This window comes from Podarcis melisellensis (genome assembly GCF_964234715.1).
Source record: "Podarcis melisellensis genome assembly, chromosome: 4".
NCBI classification, from domain to species: Eukaryota; Metazoa; Chordata; class Lepidosauria; order Squamata; family Lacertidae; genus Podarcis; species Podarcis melisellensis.
In genome coordinates, this window is record NC_138531.1 from 104,283,353 (window position 1) to 104,293,907 (window position 10,555).

Here is a 10,555-nt window from a genome sequence, read left to right on the forward strand (position 1 = left end):
GCATCGAGCCAACTTGGGACTACAATACTACCAACGGCATCTGGTACTTGAACTTATTTAAAAAGGCAATCCTAGACGGCATTAAGGCCGCCGGTCAACGTACCGTAAATTGGACGAAGGTCCAGACCGTACTGCAGGGGGCCGGCGAGCACCCATCTGATTACTATACTAGACTGGTCTCGGCCATCAAAACCTGGGGGGGAATCGATCCTGAAAACCCCCAACACGAGGTCATAGTCAAAGGTTTCTTTAAGGACCAAGCCTGCCCCGACATAAGAAAGGCCCTGAACTTGCAAATAGGATACGATGGCAAAAGCATCAGCGAAATCCTCTCCATCGCCAAATCCGTCTATAACTCACGAGATGAGAGGAAAAAGAAGGACCCTAGATCAGAACCTGAGCAGATCCTTGCCCTGAGTATGGACTTAAACTCGAATAGGGGCAGGGGCTTCAGCCGAGGAAGAGGGTTCCGGGGAGGAGGAAACTCAAACCCACATAGATCATGGGGACCGGCCACCGGAGGGTGTTATTACTGTCAGGAAGAGGGACATATAAGAAGATTCTGCCCCTACCTCAATAACGTGGCTTATGGAACACCACATCCAAACGCGACTCACGGATACGGGAACCAACCAACCAACACCCATGCCCCTCAACCAGCCCATGCCCCATATAAACCTCAACTACCTCCGAACACATCCTTCCCGAACCAGAGACCTCTGCCGGGACCAAAAACGCAGATGCCCGCTATAACTACATCCACCCACCCGTGGGCCAACGCCACGGCACCCCCCTTGCACCCTCCTAACCAACCCCCACCGGACGACCAAGAAACCTATTGACAATTAGAAGGGAATCCCGAACAAACCCTAACTATCTGCCCAGTCTTAGCGTTATCCGCAGAAGACCCATTTTGCACCATAGATATAGACGGCCATCCATACAAATGCCTACTGGACACCGGAGCCACCTATTCCACCCTAACCAATAGTCACCTCGAAGCAGGCTCAGAGACCAGAAAAGTTATGGGTCTGGATGGGATTCCCCGTACTTGTCCACTTTCTCGCCCTACTAAAATCACACTCGGACCTTTACTGGCTGAACACACCTTCCTCTTAACTAGCAGCCCAGTAAACCTCCTCGGAAGGGACCTCCTTTGTAAATTGAATGCAACAATTAAATGTTCCAAGGAGGGTATCTATCTATACATGCCGGAGGATTCCATCCCCGCATTTCAAGGAATAATAGAGGAAGCGAAAACCGACGGGCAGTTCCTGGGACTCCCACCTGAATTGGAAAACGATTTACCCCCTTCCTTATGGGGCACCGAATCGACTTCAGTGGGTCTCTTGCTGTCTGCAGTCCCAGTAAAAATCACCTATAGAACCGACCTACCCTTTCCGTGTACCAAACAATATCCCTTACCCAAGGAAGCCATCGACGGACTAACTCCCATGATAGAGGACTTCCTCGAAAAGGGGATCCTAATCCCATGCGCGTCTCCATGTAACACTCCAGTACTTCCCGTAAAAAAGCCATCTGCGGAAGGAGCTCCAGTCCGATACCGCTTTGTACAGGATTTGAGACTCGTGAATCAATTCGTAATACCCCGCCACCCAGTGGTGGGCAACCCGAATTCCCTTTTGAATGCCATACCTGCTGACACTCAATGGTACACCGCTGCAGACTTATGCTCCGCCTTCTTTAGTATACCCTTGGACCCAGCCAGTCAGTTCCTCTTCGCTTTCACCTGGGGACCCAGCCAGTTAACCTGGACAAGGTTACCCCAAGGATATGTAGAATCACCCGCTATTTTTTCGGCCATATTACACCAAGATCTACAGGATATTCACCTCCCTGCTGGCTCCGCCCTCCTCCTCTACGTAGATGACCTCCTCCTCTGCTCCACTAGTGAGGAAGCATGTAAAGGGGACACTAAATACCTCCTTGCTGAATTGGCACGGAAGGGACACAAAGTGTCACCAAAAAAGCTACAGTATTGCAAACAGGAAGTAAAATACCTCGGGCACATCCTAGGAATAGGTACCCGAAGCCTTGCCACGGACCGAATAGAAGCAGTCACAAAAATCCCCCTCCCCAAAACAAAGCGGCAACTACGGGGGTTCCTAGGAATGGCTGGCTTCTGCAGAGCTTGGATCGCGGGTTACAGTGAGATAACCAAGCCCCTGACTGCCATGACCCGCCAAGACCACCCAGACACCTTGGTCTGGGAAGAAGAGGCTTATAAATCATTTGAACGCATAAAACGGGAATTACGATCTGCCCCTGCCTTAGGTCTGCCAGACTACAGGATCCCATTTAACCTGTTCATCCACGAGCAGATGGGGGTAGCTTCTGGAGTCTTGACCCAACCTTTCCGAGATACAGAGAGGCCGGTAGCATATTACAGCCTCCAGCTGGATAACACCGCAAAGGGGGCAGTAGGTTGCCTGAGAGCCATAGCAGCCGCCGCGATCCTCCTAGAAAAGGCCCAAGAGACGGTCTTGGGGCACGAGATCACCATCCATGTGCCCCATTCCGTCTCCACCCTCCTGACCCTAAAGGGCTGCCATCATTTTTCAAATTCTAGACTAAACAGATACGAGGCCCTCCTACTGACTCCATCGAATGTCACCATAAAGCGAGTTAACTCCCTCAACCCTGCCACCCTTCTTCCACTCCCCGATGACGGCACTCCACACCATGACTGTGCCACCATAGTCCGGCAAGCTGAAAAGCCCAGGGAAGATCTAGACCACCTACCCCTAGAGAACCCAGACATCATCCTTTACACGGACGGTAGCTCAAAGGTTGTTGAGGGGGAAAGGAAATCAGGGTATGCAGTGGTCACTGATTTCGAGGTCATTGAAGCCAATCCAATAAACCCTCAGTACAGCGCCCAAGCAGCAGAATTAATAGCTCTCATACGGGCTTGTGAAATCAGTGAAAACAAACGGGCTACAATCTATACGGATAGCAAGTACTGCTTCGGACTGGTGCATACGACCGGCCAAATTTGGTTACAAAGGGGTTTCTTAACAGCTGCTGGCTCAAAGATCTCACACGCTGCCCTGGTAGAGAGACTACTTACTGCCATCCACCTACCTACCGCAATCGCAGTCGTCCATTGTAAAGCTCACACCCGGGGTAGAGATCCTGTTTCAAAGGGAAACAGACGTGCAGATAAGGCGGCTCAAACAGCCGCACTCCGCCCCCCAAACGACGACTCAGAGTTTCAAGCCCCACAAATACCACTCAACATAGACACTACACAAATTTATAAAGAAGCTCCCGAGGACGAAAAGACCCTCTGGCGATCGGTGGGCGCAACCGAACAAAATAACGTTTGGGTTCTCCCAGATGGCAGGGCTATCCTCCCAAAAGCCTGGGTTCCAAAGTTGGTGAGGGTCCTCCATCAACAAACACACTGGGGAAAAGGGAGACTGATAGAACATGTTAAGAGGTCTTGGTACGCTCCAGGACTCGCAGTTGCAGCCACAACAGCATCAAAGAACTGCGTTACCTGCAACTCCTACAACCCCAAACGGCAACCCAGAACGCCACCAGGAGCCAGACTGTGGGCATTCGTTCCATTTGAGAGCCTGCAGATGGACTTCATTGACTTACCGCAATGCCAGGGTTTCAAGCATGCCCTCATTATCGTAGATAAACTCTCCTCCTGGGTAGAAGGATTCCCCTGTAGAAAACCCACTGCCTCTGTGGTAGCTAGAGCCCTCCTACAAGATATTATACCTCGATTCGGAGTGCCCCGCCGCCTAGATAGTGATAGAGGAACCCACTTCACAGCCCAAATAGTACAACTAGTAGCCAAAGCCCTGCGAATAAAATGGGACCTTCATACACCCTATCACCCGCAATCATCGGGCCAGGTAGAGCGAATGAACCAAGAAATTAAAATTCAACTAGGAAAACTCTGCAGAATAACTGGACTGAAATGGGTTAATGCACTCCCGTTGGTCCTCCATAATATACGGAGCGCCCCAACTGGACCGTTAAAACTGTCTCCCTACGAACTTTTATTCGGGAGACCTCCTCCCGTCTATAACACTCAGTTCCCGCTCTCAGAACTTGAACTAGGAGAAGCAGAGCTTACTAACTATGTCATTCAGCTCCAGACACAGCTACAACGCCTCCACCAGTACGCGGCCATCGAAGGACAAAGCCTACCCATCGACGTTCAAGCCCACTCTTTCAGCCCGGGTGATTGGATCCTCGTCAAAGTCTACCAGAAGGAACCCCTCCAACCTGCGTGGGAAGGTCCATACCAGATCCTTCTGACATCACCAACGGCTATAAAATTAGGTGAGAAGAGTTCGTGGATCCATCACACGAGGTGTAAGCCCTCACCCCCCCCGCAAGAAACCGAGGAAGACATTGGTGAGGACTTCACCTTCACGACTCCACCCACTCCACCAACTTCGTACATTGACGACGACGACGACCAACAGACCGGACCAGATCGGGGTCAGAATCGGGCCCAACAGACCGGACCAGATCGGGGTCAGAATCGGGCCCAACAGACCGGACCAGATCGGGGTCAGAATCGGGCCCAACAGACCGGACCAGATCGGGGTCAGAATCGGGCCCAACAGACCGGACCAGATCGGGGCCAAATTCGGGCTCAACAGACTGGACCAGAACCCACTTCGGCTAATTGGACATCTGAGATCGTCTCCGACCCCAACGCCATCAAGTTACGCTTAAAGCGAACTGACAGCGCGCTTTGACAGCTTTGACAGCTCCGCTGACAGCGCGCTTTGACAGCTTTGACAGCTCCACTGACAGCGCGCTTTGACAGCTTTGACAGCTCCACTGACAACGCGTTTTGACAGCTTTGACAGTTCCGCTGACAGCGCGCTCTCACGACCCTTCGACCCTCTTATACTCCTACGCCTTGCCATCCTCGGACTACAACCATGAACTTTCTTATCTTGATCATCTGCCAAGCTATCACCCAATTTGCAGCCGTACCCGCCGACCACTGTACTGGCCTACCCACGGATTACCACTTCCTAGACTACCACCGACTCGAGACTGGCGGTAGGTCAAACCCGGATCGAATGGGGGACTTTGACTTCTGCCTTCCTGAGTCCCGGACATTGCTACGACATTCTCTCGTACCCCGACTGACAGACAATGAGTATTGGGAACTCTTCATCCGAGACCAGACCCTACACCGAATCGGATCAGCCGCCCTCACCCTCGACCATTCTTCCTACCGACTCACCTGTAAGAACGGAACCCACTTTCTCTACGGCAACGGGGAACTCTTGAGAAACCCGAATTGGACCGAAATCGAGAGAGGGGGAAGCATAACAGCCTATACAGACACAAGCCACCCCTCGGATAACTTGATTTTCGGCTTCCAATGCCTCCTCATGACCCCGGAACCGCGGAAACCCCAACTACAAGGACTTTGCCTGAGACGGTTCTGTTGCCTTTGGAACCTCGGAACTACCCACGATTGGAGGGGTGCAGAATACCTAGAAGGGTGGCATCATCCGGCGCACCCCTCGCGCTCCCCCACGTGGGATAACGTTGGACCTTTGAGATGTGGGGGTATAGCCAAAGACAGACGCCTCCTAAACACCACCGACCCCCTTCATCCACTTGGCACAGCACCCCGGCAACTTGGCGCTGACCCCTCCTTCCCGGGAGAGGATCTCCTTTCTTCCTGGGAGCAGAATTCATATATTAAACTCCTGGGCCAGGTGGCCAAGGAGGCACCCTACCCTGAATGCTGGATCTGCGCTCATGCGCCCAGCCACCTTCAACAGAGCCTTCCCCTCGTTCCGGTCCCAGTCACCTTAGAACAATTCCGTTCTGGGGACGTTGCCTCCTGGAACCTAACTGCGTTGAACTTGACCCATCAATACCTTTACCTTACCGGCCCGACAAAGGGACCTCTCTGCCGCACCTTCACGGGGGAAGGGACATTCATTGGGTCCAGTACCTGCACGTCCAACCTGGAACTTTTACCCACCGGCCATGTCTCCGTCACTGACATGACTGGGTCCCGGACTTTCCCAAACCTCACCCTCGCCTGGGCCACCGTCGTTGGACACCCCCCGGCCTGGCAGCCTCAACCTGCGGACTCCATGTTATTACAAGCTTTCGCCTCCGGGAGAATGGAATCCTACCTGAGCGGCCTGTTTTGGGTGTGCGGCCATCGCGCATACACCTGGGTGAGCCCACATATGTCAGGATCGTGCTTCGTGGGATACATTGTTCCCGGCATAAGAGTGGTCCCACATCTACCCCCCGGGAGGCAGAGGAACAAGAGAGAACAAAAGGGACTATCTGACTTGTCCGATGTCGCTGCAAACGGAGAAACTGTTGGTCGAGCACTCTTCCCTGCCTACGGGGCCGGCTCCAACCATGTGGACATACTCCGCCTTACGGACATCCTCCTGAAATTTATGCAGGAAGCCACCCAAATCACAGACTCCCTGATGTCAGAGCTGTCAGAAGTGAGACAACTAAGTTTACAAACCCGGATTGCAACGGACTTTCTCCTTTCCAGCCAAGGGGGGACATGCGCTTTAATAGGTACTGAGTGTTGCACCTATGTGACGGACCAGACTTTGAACATCACCGGACACTTGAATAATATTCACGAGTTGGCTGGGGAACTAGACGAAATCCGACATGAAGGACTATCTGACATAGACTTATGGGGATGGTTGCCCAAGCTTGGATGGCTCCGACAGTTACTTAAGGTGATGTTACTTTCTGCCCTTATAGTCGTCCTTTGCCTTTCAATGCTCTGCTGCGCTATACACTGTGTTTCCCCTTGTTGCTCTCTTCTCCGCTGTCCCACTCAGCCCACCTCCCTTTCTCTTCGAGCCTATTCTCACACTCGCAACCATCCCGTCTTCCCGGAATATGTGCAGATGAGGCACCTTGGGGAAGGAGAGTATGAAATTACAGGGGTATAGGGTGCGGAGAAAAGATTTGCAAGTTCTTACAGAACTTTAATGCAAATCTATCTCCGAATGGGGGACTGATACGGAAGGAGCAAGGGGGGGGGGTACCCATCCTTCCCCAGCGCTCCCAGAAGGGGCCCGAGCCGATGACCTCCACAGTGACCAGCCTGGCCCCGAACCTTCAGCCCCACACCGTTGCACAAGCACCACACTATACCCCTGCCTTGCCTTGTAAATAAAAGGCTCTCTTTTCCTCCCTTCACGCGGGCGAAATAAGCCCCATCTTTTCTATACCTTTCTCCCTCCTATTTCCAACGTGAGTCGACCGTATTACATTGTAGCCCCATTCACAAAACGGGCTGCGCCTTAGCCAATCACAGCCGTGCATTCATCCTGCAGGAGCTAGCTCAGGGAGCTCTTGCACGCCTCATTGAACTCACTGACAAGCTGCTGACGGCCCCCCACTGCGAGAACAATGGAACCGAAACCTGGGGCCTCGTAAAACTGTCAAAGTCTTGTTACAATGTATCCATTTGTTTCCGTTCTCAATATACAATACACACTTGACCGGCAAAGCAGCCGTAACCTTCGGAAAATGATATAAAATCAGCCAAAGCTCCGATTCTCTCCATTTTGACGCCATTTTATTCAGCTCCCTCTGGACTCCATGTTACCGCTCCACTGCCATAATCCCCTGAGCGACAGGTCACGTACTCAGGAAGACCTCTAATCCGCTCGAATCGTCCTGCCAAACACTTCCTCCGGGCAATGTCAGGTGGCAGACGACGCATATCTGTACCATTGTCTCGCCATCACCTGTACTCAAGAACTGTTTATCCATGTTATCTATGCATATTCCTTACTCTGCATATCTTCCCCTCCCTTCCTGAAATGCTAATATGTGTAACCCTACCCATCTGTAATGTATTCATGACGTGTTTACATGTAACCCAACCTTCCCATAACATATTCATGACGTTTTTTGCATTGTATTCTGGGACTTGGAGGGAACTTTTAAAAGTCTATGTCACCCCATTCTCGGGGTTCAATACCATCTTGAACCTGTTGCGCAATAAACTCGGATCTCCGCATCTTGCTCCAGTCTCCGGCTGAGCTTATTTCTTCCGCTAGGACCCGCGGACTCTGTCCGACGAACCGGGTGGCAGGGTAGCCCCGCACCCGGGATTTTCCGTAACAAGTCCACCTCCTTGTCCAGCTTTGGAAAACCATTTGCAGATGTTCCCTCTTTTGTGCAATGGGACTCCTTTGCTTAAAGAAGGGAGATTCCGTGGGAGTCATTGTTTTTCTGAAGGGGGGGTGGAGGGCCAACTGAGTTTGGGATCCTCTGATCTGCAGGAGGGAGAGCGTGGCAGACCTGGCCCCTCCCTGGCAGGACCCTCTCCTCCTCCCTGACTTGGGGTCCCCCCCTGCAGGAGCAGATCAGGCCCCCCAGGCCCCCTCCCCTGTGCTGCAGCCCTGGGACCCCCCCCCCGTCTCCCCACTGCACCCTCTGGGGGGAGAGAGGGGAGACTCACCAGATCCCGGGAGGGGAGAGCGAGGCAGCCCTTGCAGGAGAGACACCCAAGCAGGAAAGGACTGGGGAGGGAGGGGGGCCTTGGCTCTGGAGGACCTGCCCCCCTTGCTTCCTGGCCTCTCTAGGAAGGCAGCTCGGTTCCCTTTAACCCTTGCAAGGCCGAGTCCCTCCAGCTCAGCCCTCTCCCGCTTGACAGAGCCTCATATTCTTATTATTTGTTATGGATTCAGGGGGGCAGCTGCCCCCTGGCTCCGCCCATGCCCAGATATCCTTTTGGGGGTGAGGCTCTTGGCTGGACTCTGAGCATCTCCCTCCCTTGGGTGGAAACCGGAGGAAGAGCCTGCAGGGAAAAGGGCTTTGCAGGAGGCAAGGAAGCTCCTCCTGGAATTCAGGAGTGGAGAGAGAGGAGGGGATCCCAGGGTCATCTAGTCCAACCCCCAGCAATGCAGGAATCTCAGCTCAAGCCTCCAGGGCAGATGGCCGTCCGATCTCTGCTGAGAAACCTCCCAGGAAGGAGAGTCCCCCACCTCCCAAGGGAGACCTTTCCCCTGCCCAACTGCTCTTAGGTGTCCCTCAAGGCAGCGGGTCCTGAGTTCTAGCCCTGCTGAAAGAATCGCACTGGCTGCCAAGGAGGAACCAAGAGAAGCTCGACATAAATAAATCCTATTCTCATCATGAATAATATCTTTTAATGCATGCCTTTTATGCTTATACACAAACGTATGCCATTTCCCCTTCCCTAATTGCTCATTCAAGGGACTAACAACGGGTGGTGGTGGTATTTAATATTTATTAACCTGACATACCGCCCTTCATCAAGAGGTCTCAGGGACGTTTAAAACACAGAACATATAAAAAGCAGGCAAATGATGCTGTTCCTTTCCCCCTGCCTTGTCCAGGCCACTCCTTCCCTCCACTAAATTCACTGTGTGCTTGTTACCGGAAAGTTCGAGGGCTCTCTTGGACAAATGAAGACACCGACCAGAGCAATTCAGAGCAAATCAGCAGCCAGTAGGCTCGGTCTTTATTTAAGAAAAGACTGTCGCGACAGGGCTCCCACTGCCCACGAGGTGAAGCAAGATGGAAGCCCCGAACAAAGGATGACCCTAACTTTTATTAGTTGCTAATCCCCCAAACTACACCCCCAGAATTACATCATATTTACATCATGATTACATTAGAATTAGGAGGAGTCGAGGAGGGGCTTCACAGGTAATCCGAGTGTCCTGACACCTGGCCAGAGCTTCCTCTCCCCTCCCCACATGAGTCACCCTGAAAAACAAAGGAAAAGGGCGAAGTTTCCTGCCCCCTGAGGGGAATCCGGTCAGTGTCCTTTGTGAGAGTCTGCGTGGAATACACTAAGATATGCAAGTTATTGTATCCCTGATAGCCTTGTGTCTGAGCCCATCACGATGGCTATCAAGGTTGTCCTGTCAGCGGGGAAGGGTCGCAGAGTACGTGACCGCTCAGTCGAGGGATTATGGCCGCTCCGTCCCAAGTCACCCCCCTTTGATAGTCCTGGTAACATGCAGTGGAATAAAAGTGGTCCGATGAAAATCCGACATACGACTGATTTTTAGCGAATATAAAATGGCGAGAGACTTTGAAGTTCAAACCAGCTCCAAGTTCAGGAAACAATGTAACAAGGTCTTGATTGGATCAGTCACGGTTGACTGAACTCGGAAACGTTGTATCAGTGAGCTGTCAAACAGGGACGCAGCGAATGCCGGCTGCAGTACCAGCGCAGCCGCCACCAGGGGCGCTGTTCGGCAACGATGATTGGCTGAGGCGGCCGCTGTTTGACCTAGAGTTCAGGCGCCCGGTCTACTCACAGTAAAATGGGGCGAAGCGGAGCGCTTATGGCGGACGGCTGTCAGTCTAGCGCTTCCTTATTTACGGAAGGCTTTTAAGAGATGACCCTCTAAAGGGACATCTCTCGGGTCAGAGAGGGGAGATGCGTGTAGGTGTGTGTGTGTGTGCTTATGCGGTACACGTGTAAATGGGGGGGGTGATTTCCGGTGACATGCTGAAACAAATAAATCCATCAAACTTCATCAAATGCTCAAGTGCCAAT

At 52.4% G+C, this 10,555-nt stretch overlaps 1 protein-coding gene across 1 annotated transcript in view; it reads right to left on the bottom strand.

Annotated features, from left to right (window-relative positions):
- LOC309369153 (uncharacterized protein) overlaps window positions 1-8,544 on the bottom strand; it is a 33,436-nt gene extending 24,892 nt beyond the window's left edge. The window contains exon 1 of the mRNA XM_081909886.1: window positions 8,483-8,544. The gene's annotated coding sequence lies outside the window, so the exon portion shown is untranslated. The remainder of the gene's footprint in view (window positions 1-8,482) is intronic.
- Between the last annotated feature and the right edge of the window lie 2,011 nt (window positions 8,545-10,555).